This window comes from Atta colombica, unplaced genomic scaffold, assembly GCF_001594045.1.
Source record: "Atta colombica isolate Treedump-2 unplaced genomic scaffold, Acol1.0 scaffold276, whole genome shotgun sequence".
Taxonomy (NCBI): Eukaryota; Metazoa; Arthropoda; class Insecta; order Hymenoptera; family Formicidae; genus Atta; species Atta colombica.
This window is the reverse complement of record NW_017259377.1, coordinates 161,006-174,786: the sequence shown is the minus strand read 5'-3', so window position 1 is coordinate 174,786 and position 13,781 is coordinate 161,006.

The following is a 13,781-nucleotide window of genomic DNA, read 5'->3' as shown; positions in this document are numbered from 1 at the left end:
TGTGTGTGTGTGTGTGTGTGTGTGTGTGTGTGTGTGTGTGTGTGTGTGTGTGTGTGTGTGTGTGTGTGTACAGGTCCCGAAAGTTTTTGCCAATTGCTTTTATGTAGATAGAGCGGACTAAACAGAGTCGAAAAGTCTTCTACTATTTTGTAATTTTCGCAATAGTTAACAAGATATTAATTACTAAAAATTGCTAAATATTGGTCTTGAATAATTTTTTACTCAAATACTATCAAAATTTATAAAAAAAGAGACAAAGCAAGAGACAAAAATCATTAATTTTCTTATCATTTCTGAAATTAATCCATTTATATGAATATATATAATAGTTCAACATCTTAACATTCAGACCGTAGTGGCGTTATTTAAGGTAATTAATTTTCTCTAACACTACTAAATTACCACAGTAATATCACGAGTTAAATTGGCTAACAATTTAACAAATTTTTAATGCTTATTCGCATCTTCGAAACGATCGTAATAATGTTGAATAATATACAATATATACATATATAAATCTACAGAACGTAACACAGGATTCCATGACGGATAAGGAACACTTATAGTTATACTGACGAGAATCGAGATCTCTCTGAACAGCGAAGCGCGAATGCGACCAAAAATGTAACTAATTCTTGAAAATAACGCATGAAATTAAAAACACCATTATTTTCATAAAATATCTGCTGCGTCAGTCCCGTGGTGCGGATATTTTATTACATTTATTTACGCTTTCTATCTGCCTTCGTCGCACGATAGCTCGCGCACAGTACTGTATTTTTGTAAATATTTGATATAGATTTCGATATATGTTGTATCATAAAATTTATGCGTCGCATAATAAAATGTGCGTGTGCACGTTTACATGTATGAAGTATTTTTTTCGACAAATCGACATTATTGATTTAACATTCGTTTGCACAAAATATTAGGTACGTTGAATAAATATAGTGATGTAATATTTCTGGCATAGCGTTAAGTATCCGGAGTACGATACATATATATATATATATATACAGTTAATGAATCGCGTATCGCATTATCGTCTAATCTCAAAGAAGAACAATAAAATTAGAAGTTGCTATATCAAGTTACGAGAAAACTTCAACAGTCTGATATATTCGACAACGAAGTACTTCGATCTCGATAGTATTACCTCGATAACGAAAGTTTGTTGATTTAACACTACCTCCCACGATCGACACACGTAAAAATCTCTCTACTTACAATTTCAGTGTTTTGTCAGCACGTAGAACTAGCTTCTAACTTTCTTTCTTTAATGCGAAACACAAAAACGATACAGCAATATTCCTTCATATTTGACATTACATACTTTCAATACTACACATCGTTATTTTGACGCGATGGAAATAATGCTACTTTTATCTTCATGGCTACTTAATTATAAGAACTTCACCATTCTTTTGCATTTTTTCGCTTGCCTTCTCCTCGCTCATCTACCCATATTTCTGACTCATAAAAGTTTGCTGTAGGCATGTAATAAATTTTTCTTTTTTACGACGTGGGTTCAGCCTTTATGCGTTTTATTCCACTTATCTCCCTCGACAAATTTTATCGATGTTGAATGTGACCGACGCAGACCGCAAATTATCACATGTGGCATTATTGTTTTTCCTCCATTAATTTTTATGATTTATTTTATCTATTATCAAAGATCATAGTGGAATCCTATCAAATTTGCATAAAATTCTGATCAAATGCGGTGAATAAAAAGAAAAATGTAATTATACGCACGGCAATTAAAATCAATTAAACAACGTTAACAATTTAAATTTTATCAAAATTAAATAAAAATTATTGTAATATAATTTTGTAATATATATATATTTGTCAATTAATTAAATCTTAATTAAATTATATTAATCATCAAAAATATAAAAGCGTATTAAAATAAATAATAAAAGAATATTGAAACGCTGACGAAATTGTTAATAAATTTCGTTCTAATTTACAAGTACGTAATAATTCTGAACATTAATATAATATCGTTCTGATTTTCTGAAAAAGTATAATTATATTAACGTGCATGTACGCGAACAAATAATTATGTACTATGAGCAATTGCCGTTTACATTTCATTTTTCAAGCATGGGAATCCCTGCACGCGCAACAATATAATAATATTAAAGCATTACCGAATCGCATGTTTCAATGAAATTTCACGGCACCGAAGGGATGACTAGTGAATAGATTTGCGACGGATTTTCGACGGAGTATAGCTACTGAAACAGCCGTCGCAAAAACGGCACTGCGAGACACAGTCGAGCATTCGGTCGTATATCTGACCGAGGCGTGAAATTAATGCTCCTCAAAAGTTGGACGCGGCTAAGAGCGCGGGTTGTGACGTGACGCGAAGTTTTATCGCGAAATACGTAATGTGGAAATCCCGGTGCGGTCCAGCGCGGTAGCAGCGTGAATATTCTAATGTCATTAAACATTCATAAAGCTCCCGTGTAATGCCGCGTCCCCTTGCACGAACTTTATATACCTTCGCAAATTTCCAATCTAATTTAATATTAAATATTTCCGTGACGGACGACGCGACGAGAAGTGAGAACCGATGGATCGCGATATTGTACGCTCGAATGCAAGTACGCTAATAGGTTCATCGCTTCGTCATGAAGGATCGAGGAGGACAGTTGCGAAAAACGAATTAAATTTTAATGAAGCGTGCAGTGAATCGAAGCCGTTGCTGTTGCTCGAGATAGAACTGAGCTGACGTAGCCCACGCATAAAAGAGGAATTGCACTTGATGCTTTTTTTTTATACCATATTGTACCCGAGTTTATGAGAAATTCAAGAAAATGGCACATATAAACTTTTTGCATGGTACGCATGGCATTAATTTGCGCGGAATTTGTAATTTTAGTGCCGATTTAATCTTATAATGCATTTTATAAAATTTTTAAATTTAGAATGCAGAAACATTTCCATTAGAATGCTTGAAACATGTATAAATGCGTTCTTATGTCATCAAATGCATGATTCAATGGATAATGATTCTTTTATACGTGAACATCACGCATTTTCACATTTTTCTTCGACGTTTGCGTATGCACACGGTGTAACGTGTGTATGCAAATTATTTACTGCAAACGCATCCCTCGTCATTTTCACTTCACTACAGACGGTCACGCAATATCTTTTAACTTCCCGACCAAGTTTGCGAGAAAAAGTCAGCGAGCGAGGCGAGGTGAGGCAAGCATGCGGCGCAGCGCATCGCTCGGCCATATATGGTAGACAAGAGACCCGTACGTATATCCGGCGTTATATATTCACGCCTTCGTGCGATTGCATTTCGTCGAAATTTTCTGTTCTCTCTCACGATAAAACTAGCAGCGCAAAAAAACAACGATCCCGGTTACCAACGCCGTCCGTATATCCGACGCGCGGGTGTGAAATTAATGCGCCTCGAAAGTTGGTAGTTTTATCGCGGAATAAGCAATAGTTGAAACTCCTTTCCCTCACATCGCGTGAAATATCCGCATTTTATTAAACTTTCATAGTCTTTTAGTGTTTTCGAGTTATTGCCGCATCAATAATTCCTGTTCATTCTTCTTATATCACGTTTCCACATGTATCGAGTTATCTACTCGAGTATCCGGATATCTAATCCAGAAACTTCCAATCTGAGCTAATGGTACTTTCAATAGTCTAGTCTAGATCCAATCCGGATCGATGGTATCCTTAAAAGTACTTTCGATTCGACCTTCCAACTAGAAATCATGTAAAGTTGTATAATTGCACTGAAAAAAATTTCTGGTTGAAAATGGACAAATCAGAATTTTCTGGTTAAATTTATTAGAATTCTAGTTAAGATAATCGGAATTCTGGTTAATACAATATTTCTGGTAAAATCTACTAAAATTCTTATTTTTATCAGAATAATTACAGAATTCTAGTTATCTCAATTAGAATTCTAGCAAACTTAATAAGAAAATTCTGATTCGTCGATTTTCCACCAGAATTACTATTTAATCCAACCAGACCATTTTTCTCAGTGTGATTTTAACATTCTATTGACGCAGTTTTGATATATTCTTATAGTTGTTAATATGCTCTCAATATATTTTTTTACATAAAATGCGCACAAAAAAATACACGAGTGTAAATACGTAGTTTTGACTGCCTTCGAAAAAGAAAACGACACTGAAAAAAATTTCTGGTTAAAAATAGACGAATCAGAATTTTTTTGGTTAAATTTATTTACTAGAATTCTAATTGAGAATTCTGGGGGGTTGATACAATATTTGTGGTTAAATCTACCAGAATTCTCATTTTTATTAAAATAATTATATCAATCAGAATTCTAGTTACCTCAACTAGAATTCTAATAGATTTAACCAGAAAATTCTGAATCGTCCATTTTCTAGAATGAACTAGAATTATTATTTTATCTAGTCAGACCTCCCACATTTTTCTCAGTGGAGGCGAAAGATTTTTAACATCAGAAATTTCGATTATTGCCACCGCTTGAGAAATTTAGGAAGACCAAATATTCGTAAATTCTACCGGAATTAACAGCAATATTTTGCGTAACACATAAGCGTGATCGTAGTTAGCGGCACGCATTATAAGAGTATTACTCCGCATGTCGTATCACCAATCCACATTTTCGCCTACGTTTCATCTTTCCTTTCTCGCCCCGCTAACTTCGTCGTTCCCGCCTCGTTTCGTTTCATTTCATCTCGTTTCGTTCTATCTCATCTCCGTCTCATCTCATTTCATTTCATTCTATGCCGCGCGTGGCCGTTCGCGTTACGATGCGCGAAAACGCGCGCGGTAAGCGACGCTTTTCTCGTTCCCATATTTTTTTTCTCCTCACCGGAGCTTTTTATTCGACCCTCAGCGAAGCGCGGAGAGACGGAAGCAAGAAAAGGAGGCGAGGTGTTAGGTTTTATTCCTGTCGTAAACAATATTTTTATTGCCGCCTCATCTGAGGAGAAGTGTGGGGTGCGAAGTGCAATTCCAGAGGATGTTTGCCGTTCCCGTGCACGCCGTCGACGCGATCGAGCTGCTTCGAGGCATAATTCGTTTGTCTCCGAGAAGCTGACGTCACGTGATCTTCGTGAGACAAAACACATTCGTCATATCATTCGTTTAAAACTTGCGTTTTAATTTTCTGCAATTTTTAGAAAATATATATACAATTATAAGATAAATCACATAAAAGCTAAAAATAAAGATCAAAAGCGACAATGCTAAATGTTATCGACAGTTATAATTCTCTGAATTTATAAAAAAAGTTTAAGGGATCTGAAATAATGATATTATACAGAGAAAAAGTATATATAATTTTTCATTGTTACATAAGAGTGCGATGTATATGTATCCATAAATCCCAAATGCACGAAAGAGTAAAAACCGCTTACAAAGGGTAATAAAACTGAACAGAGTAATTGTGACATATTAATAAAAGCGCAGAGGTACGTTAAAATGGGAACTGGGAAATTTGGTTTAATTGCAGCGAATATACGTAGAACGCATATTTGAAAAGTAACATAAAGTTATGAAATATCCGTTCGACTGCATATTATTTTAAATCATACCCTATTATTATGTTACTTTAATTTTGATTTTTATTTAACATAGGGACTTTTAATAAATTTTTTGGCAAAGAAACTTCGGCTATATTTATATGAACAATATTATAGCCAATGATTTCCAATATCGAAAATTCAAACAGACTCAGTTGTCAAATGAATGATATATTCATCTGGATTCGCTCATATAGATACGCAAACTTTAATTCGGATTTGACTAACGGATAGGAAACCAGTTTATGGATATGTATGGATACGAGAGAGTAACTGCGGCGACTTCACGCATCGAAGCTAAAGCGCGTCAATCTCGAGAAAGTTTTGGATCGTTACAGCTCGAAATTTCGCTCACGTATTCGCCAAAATTCCATCCGGCTATTGAGAATCGAACACAATCAAACTACGACGCGTATAAATGCGCACACATACATACGTATGTGTGCGTTCTGTATTGCTGTGTACGGCGATTAGTTTGATATATTCAAATTGTCACTCCTCAAGTTTCATCCGACTTCACATTTATCTCTATGTTTCGCTCGTCCTCCAGCGTTCCATCTTTCTCTTTGTTGTTTTGTAATCGATATCACCGAGGCGGAGATACAATCGCGAATCATGTCACAATTGACTCGTTCCATTTTAATCCCGTTTCATGCTATATTGTGGTTAATTTGCAAATCATTTTGTCAGTTTAACACAAAAATGTAGGTAGGAATTGTAGGAAGTCTTGCAATGTTGCAGGATGTTTTTACTGAAATTGTATAAAAAAATTCTCTGAGAATTTCCGTATTTTTCAGGTATTTTTGTTCAAAATTCCATGTAAGATGAGACAATTTTTTAATGCAACTTTGAAATAAATTCGAATGTAAACAACGTAAATAAAATATATACTGAAATTTAGTAAACAGGAACATTTCACAAGACTATTTCTATCACTTTTTACATCTCAATAAGTTTTTTATTACTTTATTGCTATTCTACTGAATATTGTCTTTTATCGTTTCACCCTAATTTTTTAAATAAAAATACATAAGATGCACATGAAAAAGTATGTAAATATATATATATATATATAAATGTATACGTCATGCTTATTACTAATTGATTGTCAACATTTTATTATTGTAGTGTTCGAAAAGATCAATATCGATATTGAATCGGTATTTAGGGAAAAAAATCGATATTGGATCGATACTTGTCAATACCTTCGCACAATTTCTGGTTTTGTTTACAATTCCTTTAAAATAGATTCACATTAAAAAATGTATTTATTTTTATTACAAGATACATATTTTTGTGGGCAGTTTTATCTTTTAATACCATTAAGTTACAAAATAAAAAATAAAATATTTTAAATAAAATTTAAAAACAAACAACAGAAATTAGTTAATCTGCTTATGTGATAATATCATATGAAGAAAATAAATAATATCTTAGAACTATTTTATTAATTATATTTACTAGTCTTTATAAATCACATATAAAATATATTGCGGAATCTACCTACAAGCGGTCGTAGAGTCTTAAATCATACCAATCAATCACAGTCGAATATGAGAAGAATAATTGATTGGTCAATTTTCTATAATTTGACTCTACGACCGCTATAACTTCTATTGTAGACCCTGCATGTTTACTTTAAAGGAGATAAGAGATATAATATATACCTATTTTAATGGAAATAAGATACGCCGTTTCTTAAGCAATTGATACTCCGAATGATCTCGGAAAGCAGATCATATTGTACCAGAGATATATCGATACCGAATCGATATTTGTATCGAATTTTTCGAAACTATTTTGCATTATCAAAAAATATCAAAAAAATAAATAGTCTGCTTCTGCACTATCTGCTGTTCCTGCACTACACTCTTAACCTTCTATTGTAGTACCTCTAAATTCGTATAAATTTCGGAATAAAAATGACATTTCGAGTTACACGGAGTTACTACATTAATAGGAGATATTTTTTTCTAATAAAAAGTATAGATTGCACTAGAATTCTCTTTCTCGCTTTCGATGAATATCAAACATATACCTATCTCACTTTAGTTCTTAAAGTGTACATCAGAATCACAGAAAACAGATCTCAAGTTTCCAGAAAAAAAACAAAATTTAAATTTAACAGTAAAATCCCAAATATTTTACCGAGTTCCGATAAAATTCCACGAAAATTTGATATATTTTCAAGAGTAAAAAAGAAATCTCTTCGAAAGTTTTTCCCAATAGTAATCATTGTATTATATCTGCTAATAGTGAATATTGTATTATAACAGAGATTGAAATATATTAGGCACTTATGATTCACAAAAGAAAAATCTTTTATATCTCGTTGATGCGATTATTTTGTAAACATTAGTGGATACTCAATGATTTTATTTTTACTAGCATATACTATTTTATTTTAGTCTAGCAAAATATTTTGTAACACATCATCTCTAATAGTAGTGCGTTTTATCAGAATATCGGCGTCACATGAAATGCATCTTTCAATTGTAATCTTTTTTACGTGCGAGGCTCAAGGCAAATCAAGGTAAAGAGACCAAAGTAAGAGATGCCAAGAATGATTGTAATTGCCCGTTGCTCTTTGATTAAAGTGCCCCTAGCAAACTGCTATAAGTTCCGCGCTGGTAGGCGAGTTCATTAGCATGCTACTCGCCTGACGTCTACGTCGTCTACGGGACTGACGGGGTGAGGCCAGCGTCGACGCCGGCGCCAACGTCAGGTTTGACCCCGACGTTGGCTCAAGTTGAATTCCCGTCACTTAAGTACTCAATAGTGGTGCAGACTCCACACAATTATCTGCTACTCTTATTAACTGACAAACATTCTATCTTTGTTACAGTCTGTATGATTAAACTCTTGGAATACGCGTGAGCATCCATTTAATTAAGGTACTCGCATTCTAAATGCGAAAAAAAAGTTATCTAGCCATCCGTTGAGTAAATCAAATAAGTAAGAAATAGGTCAATATAGTTAAATTTTGACTTTGATATCTGATAATATTTTTAAATGTAAATTCTAAATATATTTTTAGTTTTCAGTTATATAAATTGCTAACAGTTACTGTCGGACTTGAAACGTCATAAACTAAAACTAAAATAACTAAAATAATTGATCTATTGGTATATTTTAAAACCATATAAAGAACTTATTGCGAAAAATATTATCTCAATCAGGATTCAAATTTAGAACTTCATGACTATCCTGGAATCTTTTTCAATTCGAACTGAAGTATACGATAATATCTATCTAAAGAATTTTTTAGACATGGCAAGTCTATATTGGTTTCAGATTCAGCTAGAAGCTTCTATAGAAAAAAAAGTAAAATATTTTCTCCTAAAACAAACCTGCTGTCGTACCATGCCGCGGCCATGTGGCGACTATTATGTATTTCGAGGCTACGTTAGAAAAACTTGTCGGCAACATACCTAAGCACTGTACTCGACAGTGATGAAGATTGGATAGGCAACAGCATGCGGTAACACTAATTCGCAGAAATATTATTCTAGTCTTCCAATTTTTCGGTTGAAAGATTGAAGATACGTTTGAACTATAAAAATAGTAATTTTCTAGCTATCGCGCTCGATCGGAGATGATTCTCTTTAAGCTTCATGCTGTTTTTCCTTTACAGCGCGTGTATGTTCGCTTCGATAGTAAGTCATGATATTAACTGATTCTCCCGGGATTTGTAGTTCTCTTTCTCTCCAATAACGACAGACAAATCGGATAGTGCGTAAAATGATGGAGAAAAAGTACGTTAATTAGACGCCTATGGGGAAATGAATTCTTTCTGGTGGAACGATTAATTTGACCGAGCGAGAAGGGAAAAATTCGTTCGTTTTCTCACGTGTGCGTGCGTGCGTGCGTGCGTGTGTGTGTGTGTGTGTGTGTGTGTGTGTGTGTGTGTGTGTGTTGTGTGTGTGTGCGAGAGAGAACGACGTAGTTTTTTCATGTAATGTACGCGATTCTGCCTTTTTGCAGAGCTCTCGCTATTACACCGATCTGTCATATAAAACGCGAACTATTTGTATAATACTACGTGAAATATGAGCGCGAGTTTGCCGTCACATCGTATGAATGTTATGTAACAAGAGCGACGAGTTCTTGTTAGCATGCCTACAATATTCGTAAAATTGAAACGTATATTCATTCCTGCACTACTTTGCCTTTTTACAATATTCTACAACAATTTTAATACAAGATGATCATTCTTTCTGGTATTTTTACACTCTTTCGCTTTCCTTTATCGCTTTTACCTCTTCTTCAATCTATATCTTCGCATTTTATGGGGTTTCAAATCCAGGCGATGACCGAGTGAATCGACGGCATATCGAATCAAGCGTATTTATTCAGTAACCAGGTCGTGCGCATGAAGATAAGATTCTTTTCTTGATCCAATGAAAACCAGCGCCTGCACAAGGCTATATATATTCAGCTTGATCTTCTTTCGTAAAATCTTTCTCATCGTAAAAATATAGAGAAAGAAAGAGAAAAAAATTCATCCGCAATCTGCCTGCAGTATTTTGTTTACGTACCGTATAAAAGCCAGAAACAAGGAAGGATAGGGGTAGGATTATTCGATACATTATCTTTTTTAAACTCTTGCGTCGCCTATCTTTGATCCTAGCGATACATAATTTGTTTGGAAAGTAACGCATTTAGCCACGTGATAGCGGGAACTGATAATCCCCGTTATTTTTCATGCACGAGGAATTTCTACGGACGGAGGCAAATGTCCGTGGAGTTAGCACACTCTACGGTAACGTTAGCAGCGGGAAGCTCATTATTCGGGCAAATAGAGGTCTCAGATAAGAGCGTGGAGGAAGGAAGAACGATCTCGCGCGTCTCACGTACCGTCTGTATCTCAATTTCCTAGGTAATCAGCTGCGGTTTATGATATACATGAAAACGCGCATTAAACCAATTCCAGCGTCGTGCACCGGACGGAATGATGTGTTGTTCTCGTGTGTGACGCATGAAGGAAAGGGTAATCCAGCGATTTCATCCCCTGTCTTTCCTCGATCGTTGGACACTCGACGGTGATTATTTTCGCTCGCGTTGCTTTCTATAAAAAGCGCCGCTATATATTTTACGGTGTCGTGATTCGAAGCACCGCCATCGAATCAAGCAGGAGCTACGGCATCAATTCCTCGCCTTCTCCTGTTCCTTCCTTCTTGTCCTCTATGTAGAGACAAGTGCACTGGGATCTGGCCGGTCGTAAAAATAAATCCGGGACTCATAATCTGTTTGAGAGGATAGCGCCTTTCTCGTTTGGCGACAGGGGATCCTGGACTCGAGCGATGATATCGTAGAGAAAGAGTTTGCTCTCCGTTTTCAGACAATTTCTGTATTTCACCGTTTTTTCTTCTTTTGACCATCTTGGCGAACGCTTGTCGAGCATTTCAAAATGTATTCGATTTGTTATAACTATTTGTTATAACCATTTGTTATAACCATCATCGGTAGTGAATTAACATTGTTATTGTTGCAATGATGTTATAGCTGGGGTAACGCGGACGAGTAATTGGACGAGTGAAGCAGCGCATAAAACTGTGCTTACGCAAACGATATTTCATGGCGGCGCGTGCGTTAGAGCATCGACCATAAAACTCGATGAAATTTACACTGAAATGAGACTTTACCATACCTTGAAATCATCTCGTTTCACCAACATGTCGGTTCGCCTTAACTTGAACACACATATCTATACGTGCGCATGGGAAAGTCGGATGAATAAAAGGGTTGCGCTTATTTCTTCTCCGTTCATCATAATAAAAAGCCTTATACCATTTCGCAAAATATGTAAAATTTATATCGTAAAATCGCCGTTTTCGCTACAAGTTGTCAATTTGTTTTTTCCAATTTTTTTTAGCTATATTTTTCTATAATTCCATTTTTGTTCTTATTTCGTAGCTTGAGCGTCTCTTTTTGCATTTGTCTCACATTTATAGAGAAAATCCGACAGTTCATTATCCTAATGTCCTAACTGAGAGGAACCGATGCCAAACGGGACCATCCGTGTTTCGTCGATAGCCGGCGGGAACAACCGAGAACGTCTCTATGTCGATGATGGATGATGGAAATGTTAACGAGGTTCCCCACAATAGACGTGAAGCAGAGCTGACCGGAACAACAATGCGATGGAGAATGGATTTATCAAACGAGCGCTCTATATGTAAGACGAATATGAATAGGGAAAATATGCAGGAAATGGAAATAACTCGTTACTTGTAACGAAGTTACAGTTATAAGTTATTTTTTTGATAACTTTACTGGTAACTGCGTTACTTTTTTTCTTTGGTAATTTGTACTTTGGTAACGAAGTTACATTTTTTTCGTAACAATAACGAATTTTACAGTTACTTTTATAATAGATGTAAAAATTATATGATTAGTCTTATAAAATTAGTCTTATAAAAAAAAATTATGCAATTTTGCAGAAATTAAATTATGTAATTCCATAAAAATTATATAAATTTGTTTTTATTGTGTGTAAATCTATCTTATTTTATATAGAAAATTATGTAAATAGCAGAATGTTTTGAATATTTTTTGTAATTCCAAATTTTAGTAATATAAGAAGTTTTTCGCTGTATTGCTGTTAAATATAATAATAATATATAGTGCGAAATGTATTGTCATATTACCGTTTCTGTAATTATACATACACATTGTAATTGTACTTTCACAATCTGCTTAGTTACAAATCAAAAAATTATTTTTATTTGCATATTGCAAATTTACAAACATGTGGACGTTTACAACTATTATAGTGGGTCTCAAAATTATCTACTATAATAGTTGTAATTTTGCACAAAAATTTTTTACAGTGCATAGCACTTGAGACTAGAGAAGCCCCTAGATCCGTCCGTTGTGATTGGTGGTCATCGATTTAAAAAAAAAATAACGAAAAGTTACTTTCTCAAGTAACGGTAACTGTGTACTTTTAAAAATCGATAATTAGTAACGATAACATTTTCTACTCAGTAATGAATAACTGTAACTTGTTATTTTTAAAAAGTAATTTTCCATTTCCTGAAAATGTGTATTCATATTTAGAAACACATTTGTGCAGTGTAGACTTAAACATTATATAAAAAATAATTAAAAAATATTTCTCATGTCATGCTGGATTTAACGCGGAAATCTCTTTTCGCAGTTGTTTCATTAATTAAGCTATTTTAATTTTATAAGCCACAGCCAATATGAACAGACGAGATTTCTCGAATTTCTCAAGACTCAATGTATGGGGTAGGTCACACGCATTGTCAATTCCAATCTGGGAGGCTTTACGGGAAGGGGCGATGCTGTGCGATTAGCATCTCATATCAATATACATAGAATTGGGGCATATACAATTTCATTAGCAATTACGTGTTAATTCCGTGTTTCCAGCACAGGGTATTTTTGTAATAAAAGCAAGTGTTTCTGATTTGGCAACAAACCATTCCACCTTGTATTATCCATTTTTGGAACCATGCCAAGTTTATCAAGAACTGTCTTATTGTCTTATCCATTCATTTTCATGTAACTGTCTTGTATACTATACAATTGTTTTTACGTACAATTGTTTTTATGTAATAGAATTGTTGATAAATTGGCATCGTATATAGGATGTTTTGTAAGTTTTGGCCAATCGCTTTTATAGATAGAGAGGACAAACTGAATCGAAAAGTCCTGTATTATTTTGGAATTTTCGCAATGATTAACGAGATATTAATTATAATAATTATTAAACATCACTAAATATCGGTTTTGGATAATTTTTACTCAAATACTATCAACTTTACAGAAAAACAGCACGAGATAAAAATTGTTTATTTTCTTCTTATAAAGTTCTGAGAATTTTTTCAGAATTTTTTACCGTATTTTTTCATGTTAGTAAAAATAAAATAAGAAAATGTATTAAAAAGTTAATAAAAAAGTCTAAAAAAATTCTTAGAGTTCTATGAGAAGAAAATTAATGATTTTTGTCTCTTGCAGGTTTTCTGTGAAGTTGATAGTATTTGAGTACAAAATTATTGAAAAACAATATTTAGCAACTTTAGTTAATATCTCATTAACCATTGCGAAAATTACAATCTTTTTACGAATTCTTTATCCAATTTTGTTTTCTTAAAAAAAAAAAGAATAATATTTGTTAACTTTTGATTATTTGCATGACATAATGTGTAATTATTGCAAATAAAAGATTTTATAATAATTATACTTAAAATTAAT